This window comes from Dermacentor silvarum, chromosome 1, assembly GCF_013339745.2.
Source record: "Dermacentor silvarum isolate Dsil-2018 chromosome 1, BIME_Dsil_1.4, whole genome shotgun sequence".
Taxonomy (NCBI): domain Eukaryota; kingdom Metazoa; phylum Arthropoda; class Arachnida; order Ixodida; family Ixodidae; genus Dermacentor; species Dermacentor silvarum.
This window is the reverse complement of record NC_051154.1, coordinates 447,007,875-447,027,912: the sequence shown is the minus strand read 5'-3', so window position 1 is coordinate 447,027,912 and position 20,038 is coordinate 447,007,875. Positions and strand designations below refer to the sequence as shown.

The window sequence follows — 20,038 nt, the reverse complement described above, 5'->3', positions numbered from 1 at the left end:
GAGCTCATTTTTCACGGGCTTTCTTTATAGGCAGGAATAACATAAATGGGCAGAAAGCACCTTGCTGAAAACATGCCAGCTTGAAGTTTCTTTCAATTTCTACAAATTCTTCATTGACAGCACTGCATTGAGAGCAGTAATTAAAACATAAGTTAATTGCAATTAATTGTTAAGTTTAACGACATCAACAAACAAATTAGTGGCGGCTTCTGTACTCGACTATGAACAATATGCGCTTGGTTATATTCGCGTAGAATGACCCGTCTTTTTTGGAAACTCGATGCATGATAGCTGGGACGTCCTGTGTATATAGGATATATAGGATACAGAGGATAATTATTCGAGATGAGCTCCGTTAGACGCGGCGGGCCCGGTGACCTTTACAGGACACGCGATCTCCACCGGAATAATATTGTCTCTGCGACAACACGGGATACCTTTACCAGTGATACTCGTGCTGTTCGTCTGTCCGCAGAAGCTCCAATTTATTCATGCTTTCCGGCTATCTGCACGATGAATCACGCGGCTAGCTCTCAACGCCTTGTTTTTTTTTGTTGTTTTTTTTGTCACCTGCTATGGTTGCTTAGTGGCTAGGGTATTGGGCTGCTAAGCACGAAGTCACGGAATCGAATCCCGGCCACAACGGCCGCATTTCGATGGGGGCGAGATGCGAAAACACCCGAGCACTTAGATTTAAGTGCACGTTAAAGAAGCCCAGGTGGTCGAAATTTTGCGGAGTCTTCACTACGTCGTGCCTCATAATCAGATTGTGGTTTTGGAAAGCAAAACCCCATAATTTATTTTTTGTCTAGTTTCCAAATGTAGTATTCATTTTGTCATACTCATCGACATATCCATGAACACATGTGACTCCTATTTCACTAGTTTTCTACAGCGGCAGACCTGTCTTCGGATGAGTACCACATCCTCTCGCCTGCAAAACACGTGCCTACATGCAGAACGCCACTCGGCTAGCTTGCATGCGCCATGTATGCTCCCCGGTCCGCTCACACATGCAAACTGAGTGGCGACAGTGAGAGGTTTTATCCTTTACCATAATGCGAACACATAATGCGTGATTTCGATTGACTTTTCATTAGACGCACGGGGGTATTCGTTTGATTGCGAATTCTTCTTCTCAATTATCGCACAACGCGGGAAGCAAGGATGGGAAAGCCTAATAAGTTGTTCCTCTGATTAAATTGTTAGTCATTATCAGAAAGGTTGTGCGAAATAATAACTTCCGTATGACATAGACAAAAACATGAGGACTACGACAAAGCAAAATATTGCCGATCGCGCGTTGTCGGCGTTTATAGGTTTATTGTTTCTTCTTGTTTTTCCGTTTCATTTTTTTCTGAGATTTTACTTGCCAAAACAACCATTTGTCTATGAAGCAGGCCGTAGTGGGGGGTTCAGAATAATTGCGACCACCTTGGGGGCTTCGTTGGGGGCACCCCCGGTGCACAAGCGTTCTTGTATTCCGCCCTTCTCGGAATGGAGCCGCCAGTATCAAACCTACTACCTGGTGCTCAGCATAGCAACGCTACCACGGCGGTAGCGTTGCTATGCTTTTTCGTCTCTTTTGCACTGAAGTCACAATCGCGCTGATATTCTGTTACATCTCAAACGAATGCCTAATAAAAGGTAACCAAAATTATTAGATTAACAGATGTTTCTATAATTGTTTTTATAAGAAACCGTGGCATGCCGTTCTCCCCAGCTCGGCCAACAACGTATATTGTTTGTCTGAAAGTTTTCCTTGGAAACACGGGCACGGAGTGCTTGCCTTGGGTGTTCTCGAGATGAAGCAAAGCAGCCGCGTAATGGTCTACGCCGGGCCAAATGACAGGAACCGGAACACATCATACCATCGTATACCGTCTGTTTCTTCGAATTTTGTTCCTTCGAAGAGATATTTTTGCAAATTGCCTTTTGCAGATAACGCTGCTCTGCCTGTTCAAATATTTTTGTTGTTGAGAAACCTCAACATCTGGCTAGCTGTCTAGAAATATTTCCATATTAACTTTTCATTTATTCATTTCTGGTAAAATTCTGGAAAAGCGAAATTCAAGCCGAGTGCAGAAATTATTTCGGCGTAGCATATACCCCAGTACTACATACATAACATAGCTTTCGAGTTATCCGTCCCCAAAATATGCTGAAAAAATGTGTTCGCCCTCTAGTTAACATTGCACCGAATTCGCTAGCCCGGGGATTTGGAGAAAAGTTAATCGGAATGCCGGTGTATTGGATAGCACCTGCAAAGTACCAGCACCAGAAATAACACTGACCGAGGCACATAGCTTACGCCTGTCGTTACTACTTCGAGGCGCCAAAAATGTGCCATAAGCTGAAGCAACGAAATACCAAAACCAATTAGGGGTCTTTACAAAGCCCCTCATGTATGCAAGCTTCCAGCCACGCTCATAGTGCTGATTGTTGCGAGTTATCACACGTAGTCGATAAAAGCATGAATTGGCACTAGGTCGCTCCCGTTACAAGCGCCATATAAATGAAATGGTAAGAATTAAGGTAATGAGCAACACGAGACCAAGGCTGAGAGCAGGATCCAACGTTTTGACAAGTGAACTTTTCTTCTTTAAGGCGACATATGCTCTCCTCGGCACAGTATATATAGGTAGGATGCATCTAAAGAGGAGAGAAGGTAAGGCGAGTGGCTGAGGTAACGAGAGAGAGTGTGTTAGCGGCGAGGGTGTAGAATTGAAAAGAAAGATAATGCGCTACTGATAGTCCATGAAGGAAGTTGAGGCAGAGCCGTGTGTAAGCCGTTTAACGTGTCATTAGAGAGTTTTGGTTAGGGGGACGCAAGCGTTGGGGCGCAAGCGTTCGCTAGTGCTTGCGGCCATGGTACTGCGCATGCGCAGTACTGTATCCCCTAGCGCTAGGAGGCCCCAACGCTTGCGTCGCCCTAATCTAAAACTGTATATTGTAGGTTCCTCGTTTTCGTTGAAGGAGCCTGGACGACGGGGAAGGCGGGGGGGGGGGGGAGGTGGTGGTATATGCTCCGCTGGAGGTCAGTGAACTATTGTGTCTGAAAGAGAGAATAAAAGTAGCGACAGAAAAAAGTAGTGCTCGTGGAAAAAACTCGGGTTGGGGGAGGTAAATACTTAAATAAACGAACGAAATTAATGAGTGGAAGCAAAGGGAGGTTGGAATATTATTGACAATCCAATAACAATTCCTCTCGTCGACCGGGCTTATGACGTCGCGTCAAGATTAGAGACGCAGTGGGCATTATAGCTAAAAAACAACCTACACCAGAATCTGTTAGATCACCAGCCTTAATAACAAAATATTCTAATGCCCTCCCAAACATGAAAAACATCCTACGAAAATACCACGTAATATTTTGAAGTAACGAGCGTGTGAGAAAAGCGTCCCCGGACATGTTAGTGCATGCGAAAGTCAACCAACATCATTCCCCCGTAATAAAAGCATGTTCTCGCCCCAGGTGCAAAGCCTGCAGTCACCTTCAAAGTGACTTTAAAATTAAAAGCACCGCAACTAGCTATGCGCACAAAGGGAAAACTAGCTTTACTTGCACTAGCACCGATGTAATTTATATGCTCGAGTGTTCCTTCTGTAAGAAACAATATATCGGCAAAACGGGATAATCAGTGAACGTCAGGTTAAACGGACATCGCGCGGACAAAGCTAGAAAGCTTCCCAAAGCCGTTGCCGACCATTTCAACTAACCAGGTCATAACTTTGATAAACTTAAACTCTACATACTAAAGTCAAATTTCCGTTCTGCGCGAGACAGAAAATATAGAGAATCGTACCTCATCCATAAGGTCAAGGCATTGCAACCAATAGGGATGAAAGTTTCAAAGGGAGCTTTCAAATCGATTCGCGGTGCTAAACTTCAAAGCATAGACAACAGCACTTAGTTATTTTTCATTGAGTTGTTTATTCTGTTTTTTTTGGTTATTCGATTGTGAATAATATTCCAACCTCCCGTTCTTTGACTCATTCGGTTCGTTCTTTTATTTATATATCTACCCCCCCCCCCCCCCCGTTTCTTTTATTCCACGAGCACCACTTTTTTCTGCCACTACTTTTATTCTCTCTGTCAGACACGGTAGTTCACTGACCTCCAGCGGAGCAGATACCCCCCCCCCCCCTTCCCGTCGTCCAGGCCCCTTCCACGAAACGACGAACCTACACTGACACGTCAACCGGCTAACACGCGGCATTGCCTCAAATTCCTCCACCGACTATCAGTAGCGCATTAACTTTCTTTTCAATTCTACACCCTCGCCGCTAACACACTCTCGATGGTTACCTCACCCACCCGCCTTACCTTGTCTCCCCTTTAGAAGAACCCTACCTGTATATGCTGTGCCGAGGAGAGCACATGTCGCCTTGAAGAAGACAAGTCCACTTGTCGAAACGTTGGCTCCTGCTCTCACCTTGTTCTCGTGTTACTCATCGTCTTGAATTTCCATCTCCCGCCTTCCATCGTGTGTTCCAAGAATTAAGGTAGTGAGCCAAGTTCAGGTTAACTGGAAATGGGATGAATGCGCTCGTCAAATACAGGGTGGCACTCGAGAATTTGCGTCGCGGTCAAGGGAAACGGCTTGGCGAAAAGACAGAATCAAGTTAACGATCAAGTAAAATGATGTTATCAACAGCAATAGGGTTTCTTACGTCAATTTCTAAAACACACTTTACTGTTCTCGAAATTCTCAGACTTCAAAATCGAACCTATTCGACGACGCCACAGCCGCATTAAAACTTGTAATTGATCCACGCCATAACAAATTCTAAAAATGATTTATCAGTAGATTAGCCATAAATTCACTGTTGAATAAACCGCGAGCGTACCAAAGGAGATAGAGGGAGATAATACTTGTTGTGGCCCACAAGCCGCTCAACGTGTCTTAGAAAAGTGCTACAATGTAGTATGAAATTGGGTGATTGGGCTGTGTCATGATATGCCGCCTGTCCCAACTAAATGTCGCCAAGAAGGAGAAATAATTACACCATCTTCTCGTAGGGGAAACCTAAGTAATATGCGAAGCAGCCATGGGGTCGACTCAAGGTAGATTTATCAGCTCTATAAACTTGGACATGCAGCAGCACCAGGAACGCGCAGAACTGTTGTCGACGCCGTCGGCGTTTTGCTCGCGTTCGCACCGAACGCGCGCGGCGTTGGTCACTGTTGCCGGCGCCTATACCGTCGCCCCTCTAACTTAAGCTGCTGCGCATTATCGCGCGCGGAGCCGCAGGTGTTGCCATTCGTTGCGCAATCCGGAGAGGAGGGGGAGGAGGGTGCGCATGAATGCCGAGAGGCCTGGAGATGAGACAAGGAGAGGAGGGGGAGGAGGATGCGCATGCGCAGTAGGGGTGTTGACGCACGGCGGATGGATGGATGGATGGATGGATGGAGGGAGGGAGGGAGGGAGTGACATAGCCCCGACCATAAGCTACTTCGCATCGGAGGGCATCGAGGCACCCTAGACTGTGCGTGTGCGTGCCCATCTTTATCTCCTTTTTCCCCTTCCCCGGACGCTGCGGCGTGCTCTCTATTGGGAACCAGAAATAAGCGCCACTTTCTTCTTCAATAAAATCACTACTACAACTACTAAAAAATAACCCAGGGAATGCACGAACGGCGCTCATTGTATGCTGATGGCTGTTGTCCTAGCTGATCATGCCTATTTTCTTAATGTGCACAAATTCGAATAAGGTTAATTAGCCAGCATATAATGAACTTACTTAAAGGGGTACTGACATGATATTTTCGAGTATTCATTTTATTGCGTTATAGTAAAGTCCTAGACCTCTAAACTCCATAGGAGAAAAAATAATGGCAAGCTTCAGAGCACCGTAAATAATTAAATTGAACATCTTTTCTACAGCCAGCTTCGCTTTCATTTCCCAGAAGGACTGTGTTGTGACGTCACAGCATATAATGTACACTGCTGTATGTTGGACATGTTGGTACTTAACTTGGAAAACATTTTTAGCGCCAGCGGATGAGGCCGGAAGGAAGATTTTGACAACACATTGCGCAGGATGTAATTACGCGGGAGTGGGGCATTGCTACGTTTTGACACTCGCTCGGTCATCTCGTAAGCTGCTACTCATTGTGAAGGCCAGTGCAGCAGCTTAGCGGACGACCGAGCGAGTTTCAAAGCGTCGCAATGTCGTGCTCTTACGAAACACGTACTGCGTCATGATGTCACAACACAGTTAAAACGAAAGCAAAACTGGCTGTAGAAAAACAATTATCTAAAATTAATTAGAGCTCTGTGAAGCTGTGTGGTAAGAGGTACCAGATCTCCACTTAAGGAAGAAAAAAGAACAGGACGCTGGGAAATGCTGTGTCGTTACCCCTCTAAACCATAATGTGGCAATGCAACACTTGATAACAGCGCTTAAGGCAACATAAGTCTTCTGCAGTCCTTTTTTGGCGAAAAAACAAAGCCTGTTAAATTAAAATTACATTTACGATGTAACAATGGCGTCCGCGCACCAGCGATAGGCGCACTGCGGTGCAGTTTGCGTTAAGGTCCCTGTATGTTTCAAAGGTAGCGCAAACCATTGTTCAAATAGGAAAGAAGTTTCCTCCCGCCCTCTACCCCTCTCCTGAATTCTTCGCCGTTTGCCGCTCTCCCATTGGACGAGACTTTACACGTGACGAATAACCCGCGCTGCTTTCGTCATCGCGGGAAAGCGGCGCCATTAGTGAGCGTAGAAACACCGGGACACATGTGCGCTGTGCGTGAGCTTAGGCTTTTTACATTTTTGAAGACGCGCTCGGGTGCAGCACGATGCCGACTTGCTGTGCTGTTGGATGTTCGAATAGCATTGCCAAGGGGGGCAAGCTTTTTGCGGTTCCTCGTGGCAAACGAAACATGAAACGGCGAGCGATATGGCTCCACCGTATCGGAAGACAGAAATTTGACTGCCACTGAGGGAGGTTCTGACCACTGTTCTCACACAGTTATTGATAAACGTGGAAAGGTGTGTGTGTTCGTGAGTTCGCCACCAGCCGACTGAGTAAAAAAAAGTGTCCCGGTTTATGCTCTGCGGCGAAAACGAGAGAGAGAAAGAAAGGAAAAGAAAGACAAGGAGGTTAGCCAGTGTAAATACCGGCTTGCTACCCTGTACTGGGGCGAACAAAAGGGCGCATTGTGGGAATATGAATACCAGCATGACTTCTCATAAATGAGCATAATGGAAGAGTCGCCAATTAAAGAGCAAAACGCAGAAAGCGCGCGCACACGGGAACCAAGACATACAACTGAGGGGAAAAGAAAGGTGCGCGGATGCATTTTGAAAAAAAAAAAACACGTTGAGGGTATTTAGCACATAAATGTCTCCGGGTTATGTGTGCATAGTTTGATGTAGCTCTTTGTTATCATGAATGGGTCAGGTAAACAGAACACTATTCGATTCCGAGAAACAATCAGCAGTACTCGGACTCCATGCGGACTAGCGGACTCCATGCGGACTAGCGGACTCCATGCAAACCAGAGCTACGGACGGCGACGACTACGAGGGGGGGACAAGGCTCGGCTCTAGGGTGCTTGGCCCCTAAAATAGCGCCCTCTAAAACAGTGTAGGATACCAATAGCAGTGGTCTCAATTGTAAATCTCGTCATCTACTGTGCTGTGCCAACAACAAAAGGCGAAGTCCTGTGGTGTTGACCACCGCTCGATAGCACAGGCCTCCACCACCGCTCGATAGCACAGGACTACGCACTCTGATCTATGACGTCATGATAACTGGCCCGAAATTTCCATTACCAAGGTTGGCGTGACGAAAGCGGGGAAGTTAAAATTACTGTTGCTTACGCGGGAGCATCCGCATTAGATTCTATGGCAGTCGGGCCAGGTAGCATGGCGTCATGATCGGAGTGCGTAGGCCTTGTGCTATCTAGGTGGTGTTGGCTGTGCACCTTCCTTACGCACGTTCAAAGCGAGGACTGCCCGTTTAATAGGGGCTAAAAATGTGCGCCAAAAGCTGTTGACGCTTTGCGACAGAAGCGCGGCCGCTCGATTCCATTGGCCCGTATTTCACGAGATATACGATTCAGAATGCAGCAATGCCTGACGCGCGCACGCGTTCTCGGATGGTATATTTCTCTTAATTGCATGAGACAAAAAATTGACAGTCACTTTAGCATAAGCTAAAGAGAGTGAAGGCGCCTGCGCGCTCAGGGGACATTCATTAAATTACTTGACATTGTCATTCGAATGCGTTGTTACTTCTTATTACTTGTTTTTTTCCGGGAAAAAGTCGTGGATTCGAGTGCCTTGATTGACGCTACCTTAATTTACCGTGCCTTAATTACCCTCGCCCTAATTAACACCAGAGGTCGTGGGTTCGAATGATTTATTTACTCTATAATAATCTGTGCCTCAATTAACTTGGACTTAACACCAAAGGTGGCGGGTTCGAGTGCCTCAATTAATGACGACGGTGACCCGCGCACCTTCAAAGTTGTTGCGTGAGCATTTGCTTATAACTGGAACACGATGCCGGGTTGGTGTTGTAAGTAAATTACTAGACCAAGCTGTCATCGTATATGTTATCGTCCTAGTGGAATAGTGCCGCAATAGTGATTCAGTGATCGTATCGTCTTTTGTTGAAATAATTTTTTTTCTAAACACGATTTCGGGTTGACGACACGGTTTTCGCTCAAGGATGTTGTAGGTCGACAGAACGATCAGGCATATAAGGCTTTCGCCTTAAAAAAAAACAAAAAAAAAACGCAGAAGTCCTTGGTTGCTTTAACCACTGTTGTCGCTTATTTCTCGACATCCTCCACAACGGACTCTTATAAATGACCTAAATTAAAGGTTAGATATAAACTTACACTTAAAATATACGTCGGCCCTTCCACTCCTGTGAAGATGGTTAACCAGCGAAGCTGAAACGTGTGGTCCCGGCGTTTATCACTGGGTTAATTCCGATGGTTCATTAAAGTATTTCTTAATTATGAGGTTACACACACGTTCGGCTGTGATGGAGAGAACGACGTCACTGACGGTATGTCCGCAGTTCACCGCTGTCGCTTGCGTTCGATGTCTCGAGTTTGCTCGGCGGCATGGTTAGCAGCGTTCGCCTGCCATTGCCGCTAGTGATTCTTCGAAATGAAGTTACCGCAAAATTAAATCTGGCTTTCACGCAAGACAACGAATGGATCATACCCCCTTAAGCAATGGCTCATACCCCCGTAAACGTGACCCCCCAATTACGACGACAGAAGAGAAGTGAAATTCGACGGTGTAATGATGAGCGGAAACGGAGCCACCTGTGGAAGAAGCCGACGACAACGAAAGCGGGATTAGTGCCACGAGCCCGTGCCGAGCACAAGCACGAGCCAACGAGCCAGCTGCGGCAGAAGACGACGACGCTCGAGCCATTGCTGATGATGATAGTTTTCTGTGAACAGGCGAATTCGCCTAGCCATATAAAGTCATATACGTATACGTATACGTAAAAACCCTGACGTATATCGCGACGACGCCTGCCTGTCCTGCGGGTAGACCTCCACTCTAGAACACATGCTCTGGGAGTGCGGGTCGAGATACCCCAAGTTCAGCAAGGATGAGTGGGACTCGCTTCTGCGTAGCCCCGCCCTAGACAAGCAAATCCTGGCTGTCCGGCGTGCCCGCGACCCGACGTGGGACTAACCGGGTGCGCGACGAGTTCGCGTCCTCACCGGACCCCTAATAAAAGTTCTCTAACTCACTCACTCAACGTATTCGTGACTATAGTATAGACAAAAGGCCCGCCATCATACAGTAAGCGCCGTTCGCAGAACGCTCCCCGTTGCGGCGTTGCTATCTTCATTAGTTTCCGTCTCAATTTATTGATTTACTTACTTATTTTATATGGGAAACATTTCTTCCTACTTTGACAACACTTGCTACTTTGACATTATCTATCTTCTTTCTTTCTATCTATCTATCTATCTATCTATCTATCTATCTACCTAGCCGCTCTGTCCTTGTGCTCTCATAGTCGTTCCGTTCACTTGGTAGGTACTAAAATTGGCATAGTATGACAGGAGTGTATGACGAACATAAGTGATAGGTCATGACATGCGTGTCATGTAGGTCATATCAATAACCCATCGAAAAAGATTAACACTCAAATACCATTGAAATGGGTTCGGACGTGGGTACTAAGTAAAGGAAACACTAAAGGATGGTGGTAGAAATCATAGTCATGAGCATGAGTTAGCAAAAATGACAATGACTCGGCCTAAAAAGGTTAACACTCAAAAACCACTGAAATGGGTTCGGGCGTGGGTACTAAGTGAAGGAAACACTAAAGCATACTGGTCTTAGTCATGACTATGACAGAACAAAAATGACAATTACTCAGCGCAAAAATATTAACACTAAATAACCAATGGAAGGGGTTCGGGTGTGGTACTAAGTCAAGAAAACGACTATAGGTTGATGGTCGAAGTCATAGTCATGACCATGACTAAGGCTTTCGCCTTAAGGTCTCTTAGGTGTCACTAAAGGGACTCCTGAGGGCTCATGACATGAATGTCATGTCATGCGTGTCATGTAGGTCATGAAAGAGCCGCCTACATCTTGGTGCTCTTATGGCCGTTTTGTTAACTTGGTAGGCTCCCCGCACACTGCTTTGCATAACATCGATTCCCACAGGGCGTGGGAACGGCCGGCTTTTTTATTCATTTATATTTTTGTACCTTTATAACAAAGAAATAAAGTACTTTCTTTATCAATTTCTCCAAAGTTACTCCTTTGTAACAGAACAAAATTCTTGGTGGCATTTAGTTCGGGTAACTGGCGTAAGGCGGTCAGACCAGCCTTAAGGCCCAACCACATGCACGCGATTTTTGAGCGACGTTACAAGAGAACGAGACGAGTGGCAGGTTTTGCCATCGTGGAGGACGATCGGTCACTCGCTTGTCGTGTCGCCGGTTTTTGGCCAGCCAGAAAATTTCGCTTGTCTCCTTGATGTTCGCGCGGCGACGGCGTGATTGTGCATCAGCATGGCAGCAACCAGTCCGTCCGCTTCTAAATTCGCTCTTGCAACTTGCTTGCTGCCGTGACAGTAAAAATAAATCGTTAAATCAGCCATCGCTTATTCTCATCTCAAGCTGAGGACAGAGTATCGGCGTTGTTTTCTCGTTATTAATGATATCAGTTGTTTGTGTTGAAGTGGTTAGGCCTGAGCCGCCACTGAGAGCTACGAAAGTGTTTTGAGTTTTCCGCACCAGATGGCGCCACGACATTTCCCGCTGGCTTAAATATCTATTGATCTTTTCGCGGTGATCCCGTGCACGCTGCCAAGTTTGATGACGTGGTGACGCGTCCATTGCTTGCCTCAACTGCCTCGATTGTGTCCGTATTTGTCCATTGCCTCCGTATAGAGTGGGCAAAGAAGAGTGACCACCATGCGCACGCTGGTGGTCGCGCGCATGACTTATCCGTTCTGCTTCCTTGATGTACAGATTCCCATTCTTCTTGGCACGTGGCTATCTGCACCAGCCCGGGGATATGCTGACTTCGCTGCTACATCACAGTGCTCTGTGGCAGCAAATTGAACCGAAGATTTCAATGCTCTCGCCAACGTAATACTGCGACCAACGCCACCTTGCGCCCCCGGCACATCATCGGCGATAACCGAACATCTAAAAGCCTGCGGTTCCAATGACTTCTTCAGTGTGCATAGAAGACTGGCCACCATGCACCTGCTTGACAATCCGTTCAGCTTCCTTACTGTACAGGTTGCTCACTGCACTTCCTTGTACGCTAAACGCACCAGCAACATTTGTACGCAGCTCTTCCCCTGCCCACTATAGTGTTAGTTTCTACAATATGTGATTGCATATGTACATGTTGTTAAGCTTTTGATGTTAGCAGGCGACATTGAGTCAAACCCCGGACCAACCGATACTAATCCAAATGCCGATGTGCTAGCTGCTATTGCTGCCTTGTCTGAAAAATCGGATGCCCGTCACAGTGAGTTGATGGACACTTTAACACAGCTAAAGGTGAAGCAACTTGAACTAGAGTAGAAAGTAAGCGACTTTACTAGCAGGCTTGCGGCTGTCGAATCCCAGGTACTGTCACTGGACAGTGATGGTGTTCCTGCACTCAGTGATGCCATATCTGAGGCTGTTCCTACGGAGTAAGGTGCATTAAATTCACGGCTAGACGAAATCGAGGATCGCTCCCCGTTGAGATAACCTGATTTTCTTGGGTATCCCGGACACTAGCTCTGAAACTTGGGCCGAGTCTGAAGAACACGTTCGCAAAAGTCTTTCAGACAAACTAGATCTATCTTTTGCCGACGAAGGTATTCATCGTGCTCACAGACTGGGCTCGTACGTATCGGAGAAATGTCGACCCATTATAGTTAAATTCGGTTCTCCTAAATTAAGAGAGAAGATTATATCGCAACGTACAAAGTTCAAAAATGACAAAGTATCATTTAGTGAAGACTTCTCTCGCGCCACACGCCAGTCCCGCAAAAAGTTGGCTGAATTCGGTAAGGCTCCGGGAGAGAAGTATCTCTTGTGGTTGAACCAATTGTAGATCAAGAAAAAGTGCTAGGTTTATTGTTCCACCACCGATCGTGTTTGTGAAGTCGATATTGCCGAAAGGCGTTCCAGTGAGAACAGAGGCACATCTGTTGTTTCAGCTTCGACAAATATTATCCCGAATGTTTCATTTGCCGCTAGTAGTTCATCGCTGCAGCTACCTGCTCGTCCGGTCGCTAAACCAATTTCCTTCCTTTTTTCCAATGTGCGCAGTATGCGTAATGAACGGGATGACCTGTCTTCAGCCATTGACTCGTGTTCAGCCGACATTGTTATCTTGGCCGAAACTTGGCTCTCGAGTGATATTGCAGATCATGAAATCTTTGAATGTGAAAGAGTTTTGAAAATTTTTCGCTGTGAGCGTAACTTGCGTACTGGTGGCGGAGTGTTGATTGCCGTACGTGACGGCTTGAGTTGTTGTGTTATAATTATTGCTACTCATTCCGAAATCGTGTGTACGCGTGTCACTCTGGGAAATCGTGATGTTATTTTTTGTGTGTGCTATCGGCCGCCCAGTTCACCCTTGACATTTAATTCAGATTTTCATGACGTAATAAATGAGTTAATTGTCCGCTTCCCTTCATGCCCACTCTTCCTTCCTGGTGATTTTAATTTTCCAGCAATTAACTGGCATGACTCTCCTCCCTCATCTGACTGCTCATCTGAGTGCTCTCTCTCCATCAACCTCTGTCTGGATTTTAATTTCAAGAAACTTGTCCTTCAGCCTACACGATCTACTCAGCAATCTGCTAACATTCTTGACCTCCTTCTCACTACTACACCCCAGCTTGTTTCCTGCTTAAGATGCTTACCTGGTTTGAGTGATCATTGCCTCATTTATTATGAACTGCGCACGTCTGTTCCCGCTACCAAAACACCAAAAGTTATCCGAGACTATAAAAATGGTGCCTTTAAGTCTATAAACCGCGAACTAATGGATTTTGTCACTCAGTTTTTTCCAAGTGTCCACACGCGCAACGTTGATGAAAATTGGACCTTATTCAAAGAAAAAGTCAATTTTTGAATTGATCAATTCATCCCTCAGAAACGTATTATATTTAACCCTCATACTCCGTGGTTTAACGCGCGCCTGCGGCGCCTGCTGAACAAGAAAAAAAAGTTTTGGTTGCCTTGGCCGGCGGGCCAAGTCAACCAAAACGGCTGAACGCTGGCACGCTTACGCCACCGCTAAGACGGATTATAAACAAATTTCGTCTGAAGCAAAAAAAAAAAAATTCTACCAGGCACACACTCCCGTTCCTTCTTTGAGATAATCTGAGAAAATTTTGGAATGTGTGTCAGCGGGAATAAGCCGAATACAGTAGATCATTGCGATGATCACAACGCTTCGGTATACACCAGAGTGACTGCTGCAAAGTATTAAATAATTTTTTTTGCCTCGTGTTTTTCGTCTACCTTGCGGAATGTTTTCCCTCATCTTTGTACATCTCATTTTTTTACCCATGGATCAAATAATTATTGATTCTGTTGGTGTGACATGTTTGATTGAAGAAAGACAGAATATTTCATCTTGTTCAGGTATCGACGGCATTACAACGAAGTTCTTGAAAAGTACATCTACCTGCTCACCATTGATTCTTCGTGAAATCTTTGAACAGTCACGACAGAGTTGTTCCATCCCTCCTGATTGGAAGGTGGGGAAGGTGGTTACATTGCATAAATCAGGTAGTAACGCTTCAATACTTAACTATCGGCCCATTTTATTAACCAGCGTTCGTTGTAAACTTCTTGAGCACATTATTTCTTCTCATCTTGTTCCCTTCCTTGAATCAAAGAACTTTTTCAATTCATGTCAACAAGGCTTCAGAAAATTTTTTTTTCGTGTGAAACACAGCTCCTTTCTTTCACTAATGATTTATTTCGCGCTAAGGATGCTAACGTTATTGTGCATTGTATTTTTTTAGACTTGGCTAAGGCATTTGACACTGTTTCTCATCATCTATTGCTAATTTAACTCGGTGCTCTTAATAATAACGATCAAGTATTAGGTAGGATTAAATGTTTTCTTTCCAACCGTAGTCAATATGTCTCAGTTAACTATTATGACTCACCTCTTGTTTCCGTAACCTCTGGAGTACCCCAAGGTTCGGTGTTAGTCACTCTCCTGTTTTTAATTTATAATAATGATCTTTCCAACAACGTTATCTCCCATATAAATCTTTTCGCAGATGACTGTGTGCTTTATCGTTCAATTGCTAATCCCTCTGATGAAGCATGTTTGCATTCGGACTTGAACGCAATTTCTTCATGGTGCAGCGAATGGCTCATGACGCTTAACACCACTAAGTGCTAACACCTCCGTATTTCCAGCCGTCCTCCTAAATACACCCCTCCATATCTTCTCAATAACACTCTACTATCACCTCTCTCATGCTCAGTGGCTATGGTATTGAGCTGCTGAGCACGAGGTCGCGGCATTGAATCCCGGTCACGGCGGCCGCATTTCGATGGGGGCGAAATGCGAAAACACCCGTGTACCTAGATTTAGGTGCACGTAAAGAACCCCAGGTGGTCCAAATTTCCGGATTCCCCCACTACGGCGTGCCTCATAATCAGATCGCGATTTTGGCACGTAAAACCCCATAATTTTTATCACCTGTCTCATCGTACAAGTATCTGAGTATTCACTTAACACACAATCTGTCCTGGAAAATGCACGTGAACTACATGTGTAACCAGGCTAACCGCACGCTCGGATTCTTACGGCACCATTTCATAGCTTCTAACAGCACCGTTAAACTTCATCTGTATAGGACATTAATAAGACCTAAACTAGAATATGCTTACTCCATTTGGGATCCTAATCAGATAAATTTAATTACCACATTAGAGTCTGTTCAAAATTGCGCCGCCCACTTTATTGTTTAAAATTATTCCCGAGCAGCCAGCGTATCTGGAATGAAATCTGCACTTGGTCTTCCCATTCTTTCTCTGCGCCGTAAATATTTTCGATTATGTCTTTTTCACAGAATTTGTTATACCAACCCTATTCTCAAACATAAGAGACTCATCTCTCCATCTTATATACATTCAAGCACTGAACACAACTTCAAGGTAGGAATACCGCAATGCCGAACAAGCCTATGCATAAATTCATTTATTCCTCGAACTGGAAATGACTGGAACCATCTTCCTACCTTCACGCTGCCATCACCGACGTCAACAAATTTAGGGAAACTGCCGCCGATTTTGTATGCCCCTCCTCTCTGTAATGCCTCTGGCCCTGAGAGTACCGAAATAAATAAATAAATAAATAAATAAATAAATAAATAAATAAATAAATAAATAAATAAATAAATAAATAAATAAATAAATAATTGAAAGTGTATGACGCCGGTGCGGCTTAGCAAACCTCTTCTTTTTCGCGTGATATCGTAGAGGGTGAATGGGTGGGCGACACGAAGCTTTGGCCACAGCTTCAGAGAACATGCAAAAACATTTTCAGAGCTGATTAAGCTATGCCCAAATGACGCAAGCCGCGTAGATGGTGTTTCTTCTAAAAGCAAGGCTAAATATGTATTCCAAGCTATTCAAACTTTCCGTTCATGAATTGAATCAGGATTAGTGTGTTTTGCTCTTCGTTTTATATTTCGCAAATATTTTGAAGCAACGGCTTGTCGCGTTTCTGACTCAGTAAAGTTCTTCAGTGCGGTCAGTATCTCATTATTTTCTGCGTAATCGCTCGCGCGTGTGCTCATTTCCGATAGATTTGTTCTTGCTGTGCACAAGGCTTGAAACGTAGCTGTTTTGTACATTATAATAACTTGGTGCAAAGATGTAATATTGCTATTCACCTCTAAAACGTTTCATAATTTTTAATGGTTGCAGTCAAGCGTGTTATATTCAGTGTTCACTTAGTTCGTTTGTATGGCATAACCAATGCTTATTTTAAACTCTCTAAAAGTTGAGCCCCCTTTTTTGTATTTATTTATTTAATTTCGCAGAGCCTATATACCCCGGGCGGTATCTTCCCTGTGAGAGAAATTCTCAGGCGCGGGAAAATATTATAAAAGAAAGGCACCATAAAAGTTGTGTGTTTCTTCTTTTGATTCGTGATTATTTCTTGCACGTGAGCTTCTCCAATAGATTAACCCTCTCTCTTCCCCCATGCGTGCGTGCATACAATCGCCGAAAATGCAGCGCTCATTCAATATACTCATGTGCACAGGAAATGAGCATTGCGAACGATCGCAATAACCAAACCCGCACGCTATAGTGAACGAGAACACGCCTTTGTCCAAGCCTTCTTGCGCTACACTTGCCGCCATTGTTACCAGACCACTCAGCATGCCTTCAGGTTCTGGCTATGAGAAAACAGTGAGCTCGAAGTGCTAGCGATTTCTTTTTAATGCTGGCTCGCACATGACCAATTCTGTCGCAAACAACAAAAGCGCAAACAACGGGCGAAGAATTTCATTGGACTGTTTGCCAAAAGCTTGATGAGAGACTGAGTGGAATAATACAACTTACCAGGGCAGTAGGAAGTTCTACGAAGTTTTGCTAAGAATTGCAACGAAAAGCCGTAGAGAAAGTTCCAAGTGACAAAACTAGGAGTCTTTCGGTAGATATTAGAGATGGATGATAAAGTTAGAGTACAGAAAACAAAAATGTCCGGCTGTTCTCTCGCAGCTGCCAATTTTACAGCGCCCAAGAGACGCCAACACGATCGCTTGCTGAAGGGATCCAATTGCGGTTGTAATCACTGAAAGCTCGTGTGTTACACGCATCGGGTTCTCACGATCCTATAGGGGGGCGCTTCATGGTCGGCGAACGCCTGGCAGCGTGGACCAAGAGCTTTTACGATGCGTCTCGGTGTCACTTGCAGCTGCCGAACGAACCAGCAGCCGTCCCTCGCCCACCGCTCTCTTACTCCGGCGTGCGATTTGTGGCAGCCAGCTGAGGACGAACGAACGAACGAGCAGAGCGTCGACCGCGCGTTCAGTTTGACGACCGCGGCGTAACATAGACGGCAAACAAGACGAGGCCGAGAAAGGCGCGCCAAGCGCAGCACCGCCCTGGCTCAATCGCTGATAACTGGCGGTGGCCGGCGTCTCGACGCCGTGTCAGACGCCGCATCGTTTGCATCGCGGTCACTTAACGCAATCGAAGGGCCCATGATGCCGCTGAATAGTCCCATCTATACGCGTGCCCGACAGTGCGGACTCTACAACAGAAGCAGACGCGTCAAACGTGGCGGCGACGTGCCGGTCAGCAGTGGCTGAAAAGGATGCACTACTTGGTGGTGGCGCACCGGCTCACCGCATAGCCACATCGGATTGTATGCGCCTGCCTGCCAGCCAGGAGATCGCGAAGCTGGGTCGGCGTTGGCGCCGTCTCTTCCTCGGCGCGCGTGTTTGCTCGAGCAACATTCGGATGTCTCTCCCTTGCGAGGCGTGTTGATGCGTGGCCCCTGCATCTCGTTCACAGCATCACGCGTGGTTGTTTGCGCCTCTGACCTCTGGTGCCGTTACGATGTTGTTAGCGTTCATTTCAGCCCTGGCGCAACGGCAGGTCATAAAGAGGGGCAGTAAAGAAGAATATAAAGTTAGACCGCATGTGTAAATCACAGTCCTGCAAGAGCAAAAGACCCGCTGTTGCTGCGAGAGGAGACTTGGCAAGCCAGAAAAGAAGCAAGCACGCAAGGCGGGTGGCAGCGCTGCCCAGAAGCTGCCGCACAATCTCGGCGTGATGTCATATATTTTGGCAGCATCTGCTCAAGTTTAGTTAACTATGAATCGGTAAACAACTACCACATGTCGAACAGCAATGAAGGTAATGTAACAGCAATGAACTGTAATGAACAACAAAAGACTAGCCCAACAGCAAGTACTACTAAACAACTACATCGCAGTATAAAGAACCGAAGGCTCAATATGCGAAAGTATGTTTAGAGAAGCATTCTTGCGCAAAACAGTCCGATTCCGAGCGAATACCTAGAAATCTGTAAAGCCCCACAAATGTACCGGTTTTGGCGTTACTGCGCGAAATTTTATAAAGGAAAATTTGGCTGAATTTGCTCCAGTATATTATAAACCATTTTCCGCCTAATGAATGACATAGTCTTGAGGGAATACTTTACGAGTTAAATTAATTTAGTGTTGAGGTTTGAGTGTCCAATAACGCGACTAGGTGCGCTAGCTGTATCGTTTGGGAGCAAACACTGCTGAATATTATTATTAATAATATTTGATTTGTAAACATATACACAGGAAAGGGAAAATGAGGAGCAAGGCTGGCAATTGCCACCGGAAAGGACACAACGCCTGCCAACTCTTCATAAAGGAGGATACAAATGTAGAAATGGAAGATAGGATGGAGGGCAGGAAAGAGGAACGAAACAGCGAGATTACAAATCTCAAAGAATAAAGTAGAACACCGAGTAGGGCCCGTCACTGCAGGTCACGCTACTAAAGAATGTAAAATAGAAGAAATAGTTTCTGGGTTACAAGTGTGACCCTAAGTTCGTTACTTCTGGAAAAGGAGAGCGCGAAGAGCCTGATCGCGTCGAGACGCACAACCACTGGGGTACAAACATCCGTCTAGTGTGGTACACCGCAGGAAGGAGATGATAGTCCCTCACTAGTGACATGCGCTGCGCACTGATAGCCGGACACTCCAATATCATCTGCTGAAGTTTCTCGCAGCAACCGCAAGACGTACACGATGGACTGGCTACACATCTTTGTCTGTATAAACGTTCGCGCACATTCACACAGCCAATCTTTAGCTTCGGGAGTTGCGCTCTGGCGCGACGAGGCACGCCTCGACCGAGGCCCCTAAGTTCGGGGCCCCTAAGTTCGTTACTTCTAGAAAAGTAAGGAGAGCGCGATGAGCCTGGAGACAGTACATGATAACGCATGGCGTTACGCTGACTACCAAGGGAAAGGTTTATTTCGCGGAAACTGGCTTTATTATAACCCTTAGAAAGATGGAAAAAGAAATAGAACACAGACAGGTAGCAGATCACACAAAGTTCAACGCACAATGACTGCACTAGTCGCAAAGGTAAGCGATTTCTCTGTCACTAAGGCCAACAGAGGGAACGGTGACGCACGAGTGCCCTCAGCGATTGATAGCAAATGCCTAGTAAATTTCCCACTTATGTTGATCGCGATAAGTCGTCCTCAGGATGCAAGCACTTTTAAACTTTCGCTCACACCCACACTTGACCACAGGGTATAGCCATATTGCTACCGGCTTTTGCTTGCATTCACATTCTCAGGCAGGCAGTCGTTGATATAACGTCCAATTTGCTTGATGTAAGAACAACCGTGCGAAAGCCGACCGCAACGCAGCGTACAGTGTCCTTTTGTTCAGGGTCCCATTGTAGCGCTGTCTCCAGCTCGTAAGCTCTAGTGTACCTTTAAAGAAGCTGAGAACCAGTACATACAATTAGGTATGCCATATATCTCTGTCATGTGTTTATCCCTTTCATGTACCCCTTCGAT

General features: G+C 45.7%; 1 protein-coding gene across 1 annotated transcript in view; it reads right to left on the bottom strand.

The window, feature by feature from the left end:
• LOC119437747 (organic cation transporter protein) overlaps nt 1–17,505 on the bottom strand; it is a 186,908-nt gene extending 169,403 nt beyond the window's left edge. The window contains exon 1 of the mRNA XM_037704725.2: nt 17,061–17,505. The gene's annotated coding sequence lies outside the window, so the exon portion shown is untranslated. The remainder of the gene's footprint in view (nt 1–17,060) is intronic.
• Between the last annotated feature and the right edge of the window lie 2,533 nt (nt 17,506–20,038).